Below are 17,131 nucleotides of genomic sequence, written 5' to 3' on the forward strand. Positions count from 1 at the left end.
AACTTAAAATAATGTCCCAATGCATGAATTTTATGCACTCAAACGTAAAAAGACATTTAAGACGCGTCCGAATGGTCCACGGCTTCAAAATAACCCCAATGCAAAATATGACCTCTCAATGGCCAAAAATGCCTTAAAATGCTATAAATTGAACCACAATACAAAACCTAGAGTGAAATGGTGTTTGGCCCTTGGCCATACTTCATACATGATCATAGAAACCCTATGAAAGAAAAAAGAATGGAATTCCCACACCCGATACAAAAGTTATGAAGCAATGACTTAATGTTTTTCAACATTTTCATAATAAACTTTAAAAGCAAAAGTGCATATGATACAAAATTGATGCCATTGGCCTATGGCCTCAACTCATACATGTCATATACATTGAAAGGAGTGTACTTACGTACACATTACATATATAAAATCAAATATACACATTTTGACATAAAAGGCTATAAATGGCATTTCAAGCCAACCTTTACAAGAATTAAGACCTTTAAATCTACAATCATCCAAGCAATGATGAACATCACGAACTAAGTCTTCGTACTTGAACAAAACCTCCAGTAACTTTGGGGTGAGTAAACAAGTTTACTTGTAGAGAATGAGCATAAATGACTCGATTTCTTATAGATTTTTACATTAACTTGAAACAATTCAAAAGGGGTCATACCACCTAACGTCTATGTCAAAGTGACACTCAGGGATCATCCTAAGCTACTCATGTGATTGAAATGAGATACACGACATATAAGCATGCCGGTTACAAGTGTACTAAATGAAGATGAAAACATGCGAGGTAAGTATACAAAACACAAGTATACTAGTGAGATTGGAAACACACCAAGCAAGTATACAAGACACGAGTATGCTAAATGGAATCTAGATACAAGAAGCAAGTGCACAGTTTCAAGTATACTGAATGAGGTCTAAATACACGAAGTAAGCATAATGTCTATGCAATTAAACAAGGTAGGAAATACTCCATATAACACGACAAGGTCTTTATATCTTCAAGAGATATCACTTGAAATCTAAGGGTTTAGAGATTTTGCATGTTAGTATAAATCATTACATGTGGACCATGCCACCTAGAATCTAAGTCAAGTTACATGTATAGGATCATTCTTAAGTCACGATAGCATAAGGTAACACGGAACGAGATAACTAAGAAAATTAACGAGATTGAAACAATTCAACTAACACGACAAAGACAAGGCGTGAAATCAAGGAAAATGCATAATATCTATGCAAGTAAACAAAAATGGAACATTCCGATTAACACAATAAGAGTTATACATAAAATCAAGAACAATGCATAATATCTATGCAATTAACAAGATTGGAGCATTTCACATAACATGACAATGTTTAAATCTTCAAAGAATAACAATTTGAAATTTAAAGAGTGAAATCAACCAATGTGGATACTCGGATATCGCCCAGATTAAAACCGTACTCTTGGGATCACTTTAGGGCTACTAACCCATGGGTACCTTTCCTTAGTGCGCACTATAGTGTAGGGAACTCTCTATCTCATGTACTGGAACCAAGTCCTAGCCATGTCAATTCTTGAGTAATATCCCAAGTCCCAAAATTAACAAGTTGTGCAACCAAGAGTATATCAAGATACAAGTAATACATTAAACCACATTTCATGCACAACCAAGATTTTGGAACACACAAGTCATGCCCTAAGTTCTCAAATTATTCTAATGTAAGGGTGCAAGTTCATTAACTACATTAATGAAGCTAAGTTGCAACAAGTCACGATACATGATAAAAAGGCAAAAGCCCCATGAAATACAAGTCTAACTCATTAGAACCCTAAGTAGAAATTAATTAACCTAATTAATTAATTTCTCTAGAAATCAAAGTTGTCCAAAAATTATCAAAATAATATATGTGAATGTCCATTCCATGGTGATTGCAAATATCACATCAATTTTACAAAGTGAACAAGATATAATCATGTGGAATTTAATTACCATAAAAATAATTAAATTACTAATTTTCAATAGTTACCCAAAAATTCTTAAAATAATATATATGAATATCCATTCCATGGTGATTGCATATATTAAATCAAATGTGCAGAATGAGCAAGATATGAACATGTATAATTTAATTAATTTAAAATTAATTAAATCTCTAGATTTCAAAAGTTATTCAAATGATCTCAAATTAATATATATCATGGATTAAGTCATGGCCATGTCATATATCAAGTCAAAATTGGAAAACAAGCAAGGTACAATTTAGTAGAATTTAAGTCAAATTTAAATAAATTTCTAGATCTTGAACAAAAGCAAGCATACAAGTTGTATAAGCATCAATAGCATGCAATACATCAAGAATATAATTTATAACACCCCCTACCTCAATTTAAGATGAAAATCTCAAATTCCCACCGAAAGAAAAGTGGTCCGAATCCGACGATACTTCGGGGTTTTGTCGGGGACAACACGATGAACAAGAATCCCAAGGAAGCCCCATGAAAATCATAACTTGACTTCAAACCTAAAATCCAGCCAAGAGAGGGGAGGAAGATGATGAAATATGATTTTTTGACTTTAAGACTTTCTATTTATAGGAAAACCCTAAAAGTGCCCTAAAAGGGCCCCGCCGGGTCCGGAAAAGTGGAATTTGAGCAAACGCGCTCAAAGAGAAAAACTCTGTGAATGAAAAAGAACCAAGATGAGAAAATATGAACAATGGAAGAAACAGCATCAAAAAACAAGTCCTGAGCAGAGAGATATGCCCCAAACAAGTTCGGCGGCAACCGGAGCCAGAAACCTTGAAACTGAAGAAAAATGACCAAAAGAAAATTCTAAGAGTTCACGAGTTGACAAAAAGTAAAAATGAATCCCGTACGAGGATCCAAGCTCAAAACGAGGTATTTTTGCAATAACTTTCGTTAATTGCACAATGGCCCCTCTAAAAAGTGAAAACTACACTAATGCCCTAGAATGAAAATATCTTCCAAAAATATTTTCTTAAAAACCCCTAAAATAAAATATCTTTAAAAGATATTTACAAAAAACACCGCAAGAAAAGAAAAAGATTCAGAAAATCTATGCATCCATGCCCCTATGGACACTAGGAGCAACCAGAGTACTTTACTACAAAAGTAAAGATACGTATTTCATGGAAACCACTTAGGATGAAGGCACATGAAGTCAAAAACTAACTCTAAGCACAAAAAGTGAGGTTGTGCCAAAAAGTGACAAACGGGGAAAAGACGAAATAGGGAAAGGAACGAAAAGTAAATAGTGTTGAAAAAATGAAAATGTGGAAATGACTCGATCCTTAAAGGAAGTTGTCAATCCAAATGAAAGAGTCTCAGAAACCATTTCCAAGCACTTGAGACAACACCCAGTGACGAGAAACAAAACTCGGAAAAGAAAATTAAACGGAAAAAAAATAAAAAATTAAAAAATTATCCGTAAAATTTCAGATAAAGGAAAGGAAGGTAAATGACCTAGTCATTACACTTACCGGTTACAAGATGCGGTTGATCAGGTCATGCTTTTTGCTTTGTTCATCTACTCGGTTAGATGATATTTCCTAACCGGTTACAAGATGGATTTCACAATATGAGTGTTCTACCCATTCACCTACTCGGTTAGAGAAACCTTCCTAACCGGTTACAATATCTAAGGGATAGGAAATTTTGATTTTTCTTTGAAAATACAAGATCTTATGAAAATGTATTTGAAGTAAGTGCATGAGCCTATAGATATGAGCTTCAAATTAATTCATAAATTACTTTGACAAAGATCCTACTCACTCACCAATCTATCTACCCCTTTTTCTTCGAGTCAAACATGATTGCTTTGTGCTTGAGGTAAACCTAATTCCTCTTGAAATGGAATTTTCATCTTGTTTGCTTGGTTGTAATTGCTTTGCGTATTTGATCCTTTTGCTCTGCATGCTCATTGTAAATATTAGTCCGAGAACACTTTTAATGTTTTGTAATCATTAAAATCATTAGATGGTCTTTGAATGATCTTTAGGGTCAACAATCTCCCCTTTTTTGATGATGGCAAAACATTAATGTGTTCATACATAAGCGAGACAAGCATTTGATATATCTTTAATGCAAATTTGAAATTTCTCCCCCTGTCAAGGTGCATAGCATGAATATAGCCTTAATATACCTGTTTGGACAAGGACACATTTGCATTTGTAAAAAAAAATAATAATAATAAAAATAAATAAATAAATTGATTGTCATGTTCATTTTAACACATTTGCATTTGTAAAAATGATTGTCAATGATTGTCATATCCATTTCATGTTCATTTTATTTTAACACATCATGCATTTTTCTCCCCCTTTGACATCTCAAAAAGGAAAAGGGGGGGCACGGAAAAAGATAAGCATCAACAAAAAGTAACCTAAAATCAACCAAATCAATCAATAATTCCACAGCGGGGTCATAACTCTTAGTAGGTAAATGTGGGGGAAAAGGTGGAGCATCGGACTTCTTGCATTGTTCTGGAAACACAAACCCTGGAGGAATGATCTGAATGCGCTTGGCCACTAATTTCATAATGTCCTTCATAATTTAGACATTTGCATTGTGAACGGCTAGCCGGCGATCAATGAGATCATAGGCCTCCATAGCTCACTGAATAACGACATTTAAGTCGGACGGCTGATCATATGAGCGAGACATAAGCGCTGTCCCAACTCTATCAGCTCGAGTCCTAAGAGCTGTGATCAGTCACCCAGAGCTCGGATAGCTGCCATGGTCTCGGCGTGCTGGTCATGAAGAAGCTAAGAAATATCAGGAGAAGCAGAAGGCTAATGCTGAGGCTCTATAGGGACTTCGGGAAAGAAGTCATCGATATAAGTAAAGTCAAATGGATTGTCCTGAAAGGGATCAACCTCTAGTGGAGGGGCAGTTGTAGGTGCAGGAGCAGAGACTGCAGGAAGTCTTTCCCACACGCCATTGACTTTATGACAATGCATATTCTTTACGATTTTTAGAGAAAGCTTGTCTTCTCTAGATGGATGTGTCTTGGTGAACTTTAAATTGAGAGGGACATTGAAGTGTTTGAAGATTCGGGTGAGGACTATCTTGTAAGGCAGGGTGGCAAGTTTTGCAACTTTGTTAGGAGCGGAGGGAGTGTCGTCCGGGTCAGCAAGAAATTGAAGAATGTGCTAAAAAATAATGTATCCCAGATTTAGCTTTATCCCCAATGTGATGCACCAAATCAGGAATAGATCAAGATGAGACACGTAAGTTCTGCCACTGCCCCGAGGAGTAATGCATTAGAACAAGGCATTATGGATGAGTCTAGCTTCAAATGTAAAGTCAGAAGTGGTGAGAGAAAATGCCTTGGTGCGGAAAAAATTCTAAGTGAGATGCATCATTGCCATCATCTCACTGTACCAATCAACCTCAATCTCAGATCTGTGAGCATAGATTTTCTTCCCTTTATTTTCAAGACCCAAAATTGAATTTAGGGTTTTGTAGTTGAATTTTATGTTCACCCCTTTGACATTTAAGTGAAGATAGCCATTGCGGAGAGTGAGATGAGTGTAGAAAACTTGAACAAGGGTAGGGTAGTAAGGTTCCTCAATTCCGATGAAAGAATCCCAACCCATGGCTTAAAATTTTTCATAAAATGAAAGGTTTTCTCTAATGCAGAAATCAGAGTCAAAAATTCTACCCTGAGCAACTCCTCTATTGCGAAATTGAGTGTTGAACAACAACTCCATCTCCTCGGTGAGATATGAGGTAGCAAGAACAGGAGCATCAATTTGAGATGTTCCTTCCTAAGATCCAGTCCTTTTTCTCTTTCTAAGTTGAGTTACAGGAGAGGATGGATTATACTCTTCTCCTGATGAAGAAGGAGGATGAAGTTTGAGGAGTGCCTCTGCCGGAACTATGGCCACTGTGACCACCTCGTATAGGGGTGTTTTTAGGACAAAGACTACCACCTCAAACCCTAACCATGGTGGAAGAATAGAGGCTTGAGGAAGAAGTTGATGAAGTGATCGAGTAGGAAGAGGGTTGTACTCTAGTAGGACACTTGAAAGTGACTTGGGGTTTTTATAGAGAAAGAACAACTAACCGATTAGGAGGTGAGAAGTACTCGAGTACTTTAGATGTAGATCTCAAGTAACCGGTTAGAACCCTCTATGTAACCGTTAGATGAGTTAAGAGTTTTAAGGTTTAAATGCATGTAACCGATTAGATAGTAGGATTTGATCGGCTAGTTTAGATCTAAATCTGATATAACCGGTTATATTATGTTAACTAAACGATTAGAATGAATTTGTAGGATCATGTAACCGGTTAGAAATGATTTGGTAATCGATTAGAGGAGAAATGATTTTAAAAATGAAGTTACTGGCCTCAGTTTGTCCTACCGGTTAGGAGTAGTTTTGGTAACCGATTAGAAGAGAAACGAGTTAAAAGATGAGATTACTGGACTCAATTCATCCTACCGGTTAGGAGGAATTTAGTAACTGGTTATGTGACTTACCTTAGTGAGATCAAATTTCAGAGATATTTATCATTCCTAGTTCTCTTCGATTTGTAAGAAAGCTATCTTCTTAAAGAGGTTTGGGAAAGATATCAACCCATTGTTTGTCGGAATTGACAAAAATGAGTTCAATATCTCCTTTTGTGACATGATCTCTGAGAAAATGATAACGGATTTCTATATGCTTGATTTATGAGTGCTGAATAGGATTTTTGGAAATGCAAATTGCACTAGTATTGTCACATTTAATTGGAATATAGTCAAAGAAAATACCATAGTCTTCATGTTACCGCTTAATGTAAAGAGCTTGAGCACAACTGCTTCCAGCAGCAATATATTTGGCTTCTGCCCTGGATAGAGCAATGGAGTTCTATTTCTTGTATGACCGTGAGACAAGAGAATGACCAAGAAAATGACAAGTGCCACTGGACCTTTTTCTATCAATTTTGCACCCGGCAAAGTCGGCATTCAAAAAACTTACGAGATTAAAGGAAGTATGACTAGGAAACCATAGACCTAAATTAATAGTGCCACATAAATAACGAAAAAATTCTTTTAACAGCACATAAATGTGATTCTTTAAGACAAGATTGGAATCTAGCACATAAACATACGCTAAACATTATATCCGGTCTACTTGCAGTCAAATATAGAAGACTACCAATCATACCTCTATACTTTTTGATATCCACATCTTTGCCTTTTTTATCTTTATCAAGTTTCAAAGATGAGCGCATGGGAGTTTTGGCATGCTTGACTTCCTCCTAGCCAAATTTCTTTAGCAAATCCTTAACATACTTGGATTGACAAATAAAAATGCCATCAAGTGCTTGTTTGATTTGCAATCCTAGAAAGAATGTAAGTTCACCCATCATTCTCATTTCAAACTCGTTTTGCATGCTAGAGGCAAACTTTTCACATAGCATACTATTGGATGATCCAAAAATAATATCATCAACATATATTTAAATAATCAATAGATTGCCATCAATGGTTTTAGTAAAAAGAGTGTTGTCAATTTTTCCTCTATTAAAACCATTTTCAAGTAGAAATCCACTTAATCTTTCATACCAAGATCTTGGAGCTTGTTTTAAACCATACAAAGCTTTTGACAATTTGTAAACATGGTCAGGATAATCATAGCTTTCAAAACCCAGTGGTTGTTCCACATGCACTTCTTCCTCAATAAAACCATTTAAGAAAGCACTTTTTACATCCATTTGATATAACTTAAAGTTTTTATGGGAAGCAAATGCAAGAAGCATTCTAATGGCTTCAAGCCTAGCTACGGGAGCAAATGTTTTATCGTAGTCAATTCCCTCTTCTTGATTATATCCTTGAGCAACAAGTTTAGCTTTGTTTCTTATAATTGTTCCCAATTCATCCTTTTTATTCCTAAATACTCATTTTGTGCCAATGATAGTCTTATTTTTATGTCTAGGGACAAATTTCCAAACTTCATTTCTTTCAAATTGGTTAAGTTCTTCTTGCATAGCCATGATCCAAGACTCATCATTTTCGGCTTCATGAATATTTTTTGGTTCAAGTTGAGAAACAAAAGCCACATAATTGCATATGTCACTAATTTGAGATCTTGTACTTACTCCTTTGGATGGATCATCAATAATTTGATTTATTGGATAATTAGGCACTTGCTTCCAATCCTTAGGAAGTGTGTCTTTACGAGGATGACTTTCTTTTGAATCATCTTTGGAGAGATCTTCAACAGATGGATTATTTATGTCAAGATTCTCAATACTCTTTTCAATCTCCATTACATCCTCATTATCATCCAATGAACATCTAGGAGGGGGCAATGGTGATTCATCGAATACAACATGTATAGACTAGACAACCATAAGTGTTCTTTTGTTGAACACTCTAAATGCTTTACTTCGAGAAGAATATCCTAGGAAAATTCCTTCATCCAATTTAGGTTCAAATTTTCCTAGATTATCTTTGTCATTTAGCATAAAGCATTTACATCCAAAAACTTTAAAATAACTAATGTTTGGCTTCTTTTTGTTCCAAAGTTCATAAGGAGTTTTGTTGAGGAGTTTTCTAATGATAACTCTATTTATGACATAACATGAAGTGCTAACGGCTTTGGCCCATAAAGATCTAGGAGACGTATATTCATTTAACATAGTCCTAGCCATTTCTTGGAGAGACCTATTCTTTCTTTCAACAACTCCATTTTGTTGAGGAGTTCAAGGAGTCGAAAGATTATGATTGTATCCATTTTCATCACAAAATCTTTCAACATCTTAGTTTTCAAACTCTCTTCCTCTATCACTTCTAATGGTATTAATTTTGCATTCCTTTTTGTTTTCAACTTTTTTACAAAATTTTGAGAAAATAGTATGAGTCTCATTTTTATGAGGAAGGAAAAATACCCAAGTGAATATAGAATAATCATCAACAATGACAAATGTATAGAGTTTACCACCAAGACTAGCTACTCTCTCTGGACCAAATAAGTCCATGTGAATTAATTCAAGTGGTCTTGACGTTGTTATGTCCTTTTTTCTTTTGAATGATGACTTAACTTGCTTGCTTTTTTGACATGCACTACAAGTTTTATCTTTAGTGAAATTAGTCTTTGGGAGGCCTTTGACTAATTCATTTTTAGATAACTTTGAAATTAGATCCATGCTAGCTTGACCTAGCCTTCTATGCCACAACCAACTATTTTTATTTGAAGATACAAGGCACTTAACATCTAGATCATGCAATTCACACAAAAGCAAAGTATACACATTTCCATTTCTAAGAGCATGAAACACTTCACTATTATCCTTTTTAACAATGCATTTATCCAATTTAAATAGCACATCATAGCCTTTATCACATAATTGACTAATACTAAGCAAATTATGTTTTAGACCTTTGACAAGTAACACATCATCAATAGTCAAAGAAGAAGAAATACCAATAGATCCAATGCCAATGACCTTACCTTTTGAGTTGTCTCCAAATGTGACGCTTCCTCCTTTGTGAGGCTTGATAGAGAGAAATTTTGATCGATCTCCCATTATATGTCATGTGCATCCACTATCAAGAAACCATTTGTCCTTGGATGATGACGAAGTCTTCAAGTAAACCTACAAAAGGGATTTAAGTAATCTTCTTTTGGTACCCACATTTTCTTGGGTCCATAGGAGTTAGGAAGAGGTATATATGTTCCTTTAATAGCCCAAATTTCTTTTGTCTTGCATGGCCTAATGGGACAATGATTAATCTTATGTCCTAGCCTTTTACAATAATTACATTTTGGACTTTGAGAGGAATTTTTAACAAAATAGTCATTCAAAGGTTTTCTTTTTTTTATCAAATAAGAATATTTGTTGTAAGGATCATATCCAAGCCCATCCTTAGCATAAGCATTTCTTTACTTACTAAGCATAAGACTTAAATTCTCTCTACCTTTTGTGAACTTGGCTAAAGTCTCAATTTGATTCTCAATTATGACTTTCAAGGACTTATTTTCGGAGACTAAATCAACAGATGCTAATTCTTTAGCTAGCTCACATTCTTTTTCCTTTTTTAAAGCTTCATTTTCAAGGAGAGATTTTTCAAGCTTTTAAGAGACAATGTATATTTCTCTTTTAAGACTAGCACACTTTTGAACCATCTTGCCTAATTCATCATGTAATTCTTTAAAAGCATCAACCAAGTAATTGTGAGCATCAACTAATTCATCATAAGTAGTTTCTAAATCAAATGAGTCATGGTTAGAGTTTACCTCATCTTCATCGGCCATAAGGCAAAGATTGACCAATTCATTGAGTTCATCATCACTTCCAGATCAATTTGAATCATCATCCTCCCATGTCGCACGCATGGCTTAGGCTTTCTTTTTCCATTCCTTTTCATTCTTGTATGCATAGCAATCCGATTTGAAGTGCCCTCAATGAAAGCAAGTAGGTGCTTCTCTTTTTCCTTGCTCACTTGTCGAACCACTTCTTTTGAGATTGTTGCTCTTTTGGTACTTCTTCATTTGAAGGACTCTTCTCACGGTTTTGGTGATGAGTGCAATTTCTTCTTCTTCTTCTTCATTATCAAGAGCTTTCTCAACTTTAACCTCTTTGGTAGTGGCTTGAAGAGCTAGATCTTTCTTGTGAGTTCTTTTGTTGTCATCTCCATCATTCATCTCTAACTCATAAGCCATTAAAGAACCAATGAGTTCATCAATAGGAAGTGTGTTGAGATTTTTGGCCTCTTGGATGGCAATCTTCTTAGCCTCCCACTTCTTAGGCAAGGACCTAAGAATTTTTCTCACATTTTCAGATGATGTATATGTCTTTCCAAGAGCCTTCAAGGGATTGACAATGTTAGTAAAACGAGAATACATTTCACTAATTGTTTCTTTATTGTTCATGCTAAATAATTCATATTTATAGACAAGCATGTTCATTTTGGATTCCTTAACATGACTAGTGCCAACATAAGTGATTTCCAGTTTATCCCAAATCTCCTTCGCCGTTTCATAATCCGAAACTCTATTGAATTCGTCTTTACTTATAGCGCAATAGAGATTTGTGATAGCCGTGACATTACATTGAACGAGCCTATGTTCATTTTGGGTCCATTCATCATCGATTTTTGGGACTTGTTTACCTTTAACTATTTTGGTTGGAACATGGTCACCTTGTTCGGTGGCTTTCCAAGCATCAATATTTAGACCTCTTAGAAATGCTCTCATTTTGATTTTCCAGTAATTATAATCATTTTCGTCAAACCAAGGAGGTATATTGTTAGATTGACCTTCTTGATGAAAGTTAGCCATGATCATTCTCTAAGATGATTAGATCTTTTGTGTAATGACCCGATCATTTTCTTCCTTTCTTTTTTCCTCAAATTTTACGGATAAATCATTTCCGTTGTCTTTTCCTTTCGATGTTTGGTTTCTCATCACTTAGTGTCATCTCGAGTGTTCGAAAATGGTTTCTGAGACTCTTTTCTTTGGATTGACAACTTCCTTTGAGAACCGAGTCATTCCCAAATGAATTAGTTATGAATTTTTGAAGTTGCAAGTTAGCTGCTGGAAATTTAAATCTTTTCCTTATCTGGTCTGGAAATGAATTTTTATATGAAGCTGTGGTGCTTCAATTGCCTTGAAAGTTTTACTGGAACTTCCCCCATGGGTCTTACACTACTCAGAAATTTTTCACGATTTTAGAACATGTCTAAATTTTATTAAAAATCCAAAACTATCTGTTGTTCATGTTTTTATTGTAGCTGGAAAACATATTTTTAAATGATTTATTTCACTAACCTTTTGACATTAGATCATGGCATAAATTTCAAGTTTTACACTTTCATATGTTTACTTCCAAAATAAATTAATTTTGCCCAATTTGGATGTCAAATGAATTTTTTATGAATTTTCAAAGTTGTAAGCTACAGGCTAAAAATGTGTTTTCTAGGCAGAATTTGTTTCGAAATTGTGGGTCAAAACTGTTTCAATTGGGAAAATATTTTGTTAAACTAAATTGATATTATCAAATTATAGTGTTTAAGCTTTCATTGGGCTTTGGATTCATTCAATTTGGATTAGAATTGAATTTTTTATAAATTTTTCAAGTTGAAGGTAACAAGCTGAAAAATCTGTCTTATGGACCAAAAATTTGGGGCGATTTCATTTCGGTGGTAATTGGGATTTTCATTCCAATTGAGGTAGGAGATGTTTTAGAATTTTGTATGTATTGTATTGAGTATTTTTCATAATTATACAACTTGTTTGCATGCCTTGTATCAAATCTAAAAAATTAGTAATATTTAATTATATGTATAAGATTAAATTTACAAAGATGTATATAGCTTAGAATTGAATTGTGGCATGATGATAAATTAGGCCTTAATATGTTTGTTAACATATATTAAATTTGGGTCATTTGAATAAGAATTACAACTTTTATTTAATATTTTTCTTTTGTGAAAGATTAATTCACATGGCCGTGCCTTGCATGAAATTAATTTATGATACGGTTTTAAATTAAGTCTTGACATATTCTTTAACATACTTTAATTTAAGAGCATTTGGATGAGTTTAAAAATCTAGAGATTTTAATTAAAAGGATTAATTAAAATCAATTTAAGGGTTCCATTGGCTTAATCAAATTTTTAATTTGATAACTGTGATGACTAAGACTTGTATACTAGCGTATGTTAATTTAGGACCATTTGATGTTGTTTTAGAAATTAGGGATTTGATTATCATGATTTAATTCAATTCCATTTTGTTGTTATCATGATTTAATTGATATATGTAATGATCAAGTTATGTTGTATGACATATGTTAATTAGGGATCATTTGATTGAGATTTGAAACCTAGAGAAATTATTTAGTTTATTTGATTAATTTTCGTTTCTATTGCATTATTGATTTAATCATGAATTTGACATTGGTAGTATATTTAAAGTTTGATTTTAGACTTGTATTAGATTCTTCAGTTTATGTTTTCAATATTGAATTATATTGTTATAGCGTGTAACGAATCGCACACTGAAGATTCGACATGTGATGTTATTATAGCACATAACGAATCCCGCTCTGAAGATTCGACATTTGTCATCCTGTAGTAGTTGTGGATTTAGAGCATGAACTGTATGGTTACAACCTACTTGTGCATGGAATGTAGTTTTGTACTTTATATATATTTCGTATATAAGTTCTTAACTTATTTATTTTGGAGTCACTTGGGACATTGTTACAGAGACATGGCTAAAGTTTGGCTCTAGTGCGGGAGGTATGAGTTCTCCCCATTTATAGTGCGCACTTAGGGTGGTATTCCCAGCGGGTTAATGCCCAGAATAACCATTTAGGTCTTGGCTTTATCTAAGATTTGATGTCCAAGTCTTCCACTACTTGATTTCGCATTCAATTCCAAGTTGGCAACCAATGTTTAATTGTGACTTGTGGTTTTGGTTATTAGCGATTTAATGTTGTTAAGTACATTCAAGCATTATGATTTCTAATGAATCATTGCAGGTTTTTGATGTTGTTAAGTATATTCAGGCATTATGATTTCTAATGAATCATTGCAGGTTTTTGATGTTGTTAAGTACATCTATACTATTTTGTTCAAGTGCAACTTAGGAATTATCCTCTAGATTTATTTGGAACATAGACATTAGGTGGCATAACCCACTTTAATTATTTTCGCATTTTAGATTTCAAGTCAATGGCTTTGAAGATCTATATCTTGTTGTTTTGTATAGCATGCTTCTATGTTGTTTGAATTAGATGAATGATGTGATTTATGCTAGAAATGTTTTAAGGTAGCTTAGGATGCTCTCTGGGTCTCACCTTTGACAAAAACGTTAGGTAGCATGACCCTTTTGAATTATTTTAAGTTAATGTAATAACTTTGTAAAACGTTAGGTCGATGCATGCTCATTTCCTATGAGTAGCTTTATGTTACTCACCCATGTAGTGGGGACATTTTTCAGGTACAGAGACCTTGATTCGGGATGCACACTAAGCCATGGAAGTTTCGTAGACTTGAAGTATCATTTTCATGAAAATGTTAGCATGAAATCCTATTTGTAACTTTGTATGTCAAAATTTGTATCTTTGATTCCATATATGTAATGTGTACATAAGTACACCTTTTATAATGTATTTAACTTGTGTGAGATGAGGCTGGAGGCCAATGACATTTATATTGCATCTTATGTAATTCTTGATTTCACAAAATGTTATGAAAATATTGGAAAATGTTAAAGTCCTTCCTTCACCATGTTTGCATTGGGTGTGGGAATTCCATTCTTTTTCTTTCATAGGGTCTCTATGATCATGTATGAGGTGTAGCCAAGGGCCAACACCATTTTGTTATAGGTTTTGCTTTTTTGTTTCATTTATTGCATTTTAAGGCACTTTTGGCCATTGAGAGGTCATATTTTGCCCTTGGGATTAAATTTGTCCGGTTTTCTTTTAATTTGTTTCCGCTACTTTCTTTTGAGTTCCGTGACTTCACAGGAAGTCATGGATGTGTCTCGGGAATAATATACATTCTACAGAAGTCATTTCTATGTAAAATGACTATTTTGCCCTTGGAGGCTTATTTGTCATGATCTTCTGCTTCCGCATCAGTTCTCATTGAGTTCCACGACCTCATAGAAGGTCACTTTGACTTCTTAGAGTCTTGTTTTCTGTTTTTGCTTCCGCATTCAGATCCGTTATTGGGTCAATCTTCGGTTCATCACTGGACGCACAGGCTTGAAAAACCAGGGCCGTCACATTTTGCTAGAGATTAGGCTCTGATACCAATTGTTAGACACTAATTGACTCTAGAGGGGGGTGAATAGAGTTAATGGCCAATTTTTTCGAATTTGCAAATTTAACTTCTAATCAACAAATATGCAATAAACAATTGTGGTAGATAAATAATGACTCGGAGATTTCAGCGAGGCTCAGAAACTCTTACTCCTCGGCTCAAGATCCCTCTTGAGACTTCCCAATTCATTAAAGGTTCTCCTTAATGGTAGTGAGCAAACCTTCACATGAAGCAAGCCCTTGTTTCTCTTTCTTGCTAGGAGAACACCTTTTTCCTAGGCTTCTTTTTGGTCACACCAACCCTTACAAGTTTGTAGAAAAGTTTGTAATTGAAATACAAGATTGAATCTCTCTCAAAATAGATATACAAATGTAAGCTCACGAGACTAGAGCAATAAATGAATCAAGTAAAGCTCAAGTCTAATATGATTGAATGAATAATTACAAGAGTAAATGCTCTTAAATGATATTTCAAATATTCTCTCAACCACACCCATACCTTCTTCAATGCTTGACCTTATATAAAGTGAAGAGGAATATAAAGTGCATTAATTGCTCAAATGTGACTGTTAGAGTTGGTTGCTGAGCATTAAATGAGTAAGTAACCGTTGGAGCAATAAATACTGAAGTTCAGATATGTCTTAGCTCCTTTAAAGTACTCGAGAGAATGAGATTGGATCTCATCTAACCGGTTATAAGATTCTTCCTAACCGGTTACATCAGCTAAAAGCCCCTTTTAGTTTTAGACTAACTACTCGAGTACAGAAGGCTTCCTAACCGATTACAACATTGGCTATAGAAAAATGGTATTTTGTTTAAGCGAAGGTAAACGGTTACATATGTTCTCCTAACTGGTTATGAAATGTCATGATTAGATGCATCATTTTGTGCATTGATTTGCTCGGTTAGAACCAACCTTCATACTGGTTACTAGAGGCGGTTGGTCAGGTCGTGCTTTCTGCTTTGTTCATCTACTCGGTTAGATGATGTTTCCTAACTAGTTACAAGATGGATTTCATAATATGAGTGTTCTGCCCATTCACCTATTCGGTTAGAGAAACCTTCTTAACCGGTTACAGAATCTAAAAGACAGGAAATTTTGATTTTTCTTTTAAAATGCAAGATCTTATGAAAATGTATTTGAAGTAAGTGCATGAGCCTATAGATATGAGCTTCAAATTAATTCATAAATTACTTGGACAAAGATCCTACTCACTCACCAATCTATCTACCCCTTTTTCTTCAAGTCAAACACGATTGCTTTGTGCTTGAGGTAAACTTGATTCCTCTTGAAATGATATTTTCATCTTGTTTTGCTTGGTTGCTTTGCGTATTTAATCCTTTTGCTCTACATGCTCAATGTAAATATTATTCTGAGATCACTTTTAATGTTTTGTAATCATCAAAATCATTAGATGGTCTTTGAATGACCTTTAAAGTCAACAACTTTGTTTCTGGGTGAAAAGATCATTTTGCCCTTGGAGCCATACTTGGTCTATTTTCAACCCTAACTTCCGTTCTCATTCCCATTGATTCCGTGACCTCATGGAAGGTCACTTTGGTGTCTTAGAGATGTGTGATATCTTTAGAGACCTTGGTTTTGTCTTTCGCTTCCGCATTCGGGATCCAAAATTGGATCAACCTTCGGGTTATCACAGGACGCACTGACTTATAAAACCAGGGTTGTCACAACAGGTGCCAGGACCCGTCAGCGCACCTCTTCCATATCTCAGCAACAACAGGAGACGCCCATCCCATTTTAGTTTCAGCCAGGCTCATCTTTAGCTCCACCTCTGCTTCTTGTGTCTCGTATAGAGCCACCCTCTCAGCACGCCAGTTCAGACTCCAGTCTCAGGGGGAGCTGACTCAATTCTAGTTAGACTTCAGATCATTCAGCACACGTATGCGATAGAGGGCGATGTAGAGAGAGGCATCACAAATGTGGGGAGGGATATTACTCAGCTCCGTACAGAGGTGCAGCTTACCCTAACTAGCTTCTGCGAGGAAGTTACATCTATGATTCAGCACCTGACAGACATACTTGAGCCACCGCCTGATGCTACTCTATGATTTTCTCTCCCTCTCTTTACTCATTATAGATATACTCTGTTATTTTTGGATATGTACTGAGTTGATAGATGTGTTGGTTGGGTTTTGGATATTTATTCTGGGTTTATGCCTTGGATATTTTGCTATTGGTATATGCATGATTTTTCTGCCCATTCAGTCACAGTTCTCTATTTTCTCTTAATTCATCGCTATATGCATATGCTTTGATAGTTGCTAGTGTGACCTTTTCAGACAGGTTTTTGGAATCTAAGTTTGGTGGTTCTCTTTCTAATGCTT

The sequence above is a fragment of the Cornus florida genome, unplaced genomic scaffold, assembly GCF_030987335.1.
Source record: "Cornus florida cultivar Cherokee Brave unplaced genomic scaffold, ASM3098733v1 CherokeeBrave_3.0.0_Hap2_Chr10, whole genome shotgun sequence".
In the NCBI taxonomy this organism is placed as follows: domain Eukaryota; kingdom Viridiplantae; phylum Streptophyta; class Magnoliopsida; order Cornales; family Cornaceae; genus Cornus; species Cornus florida.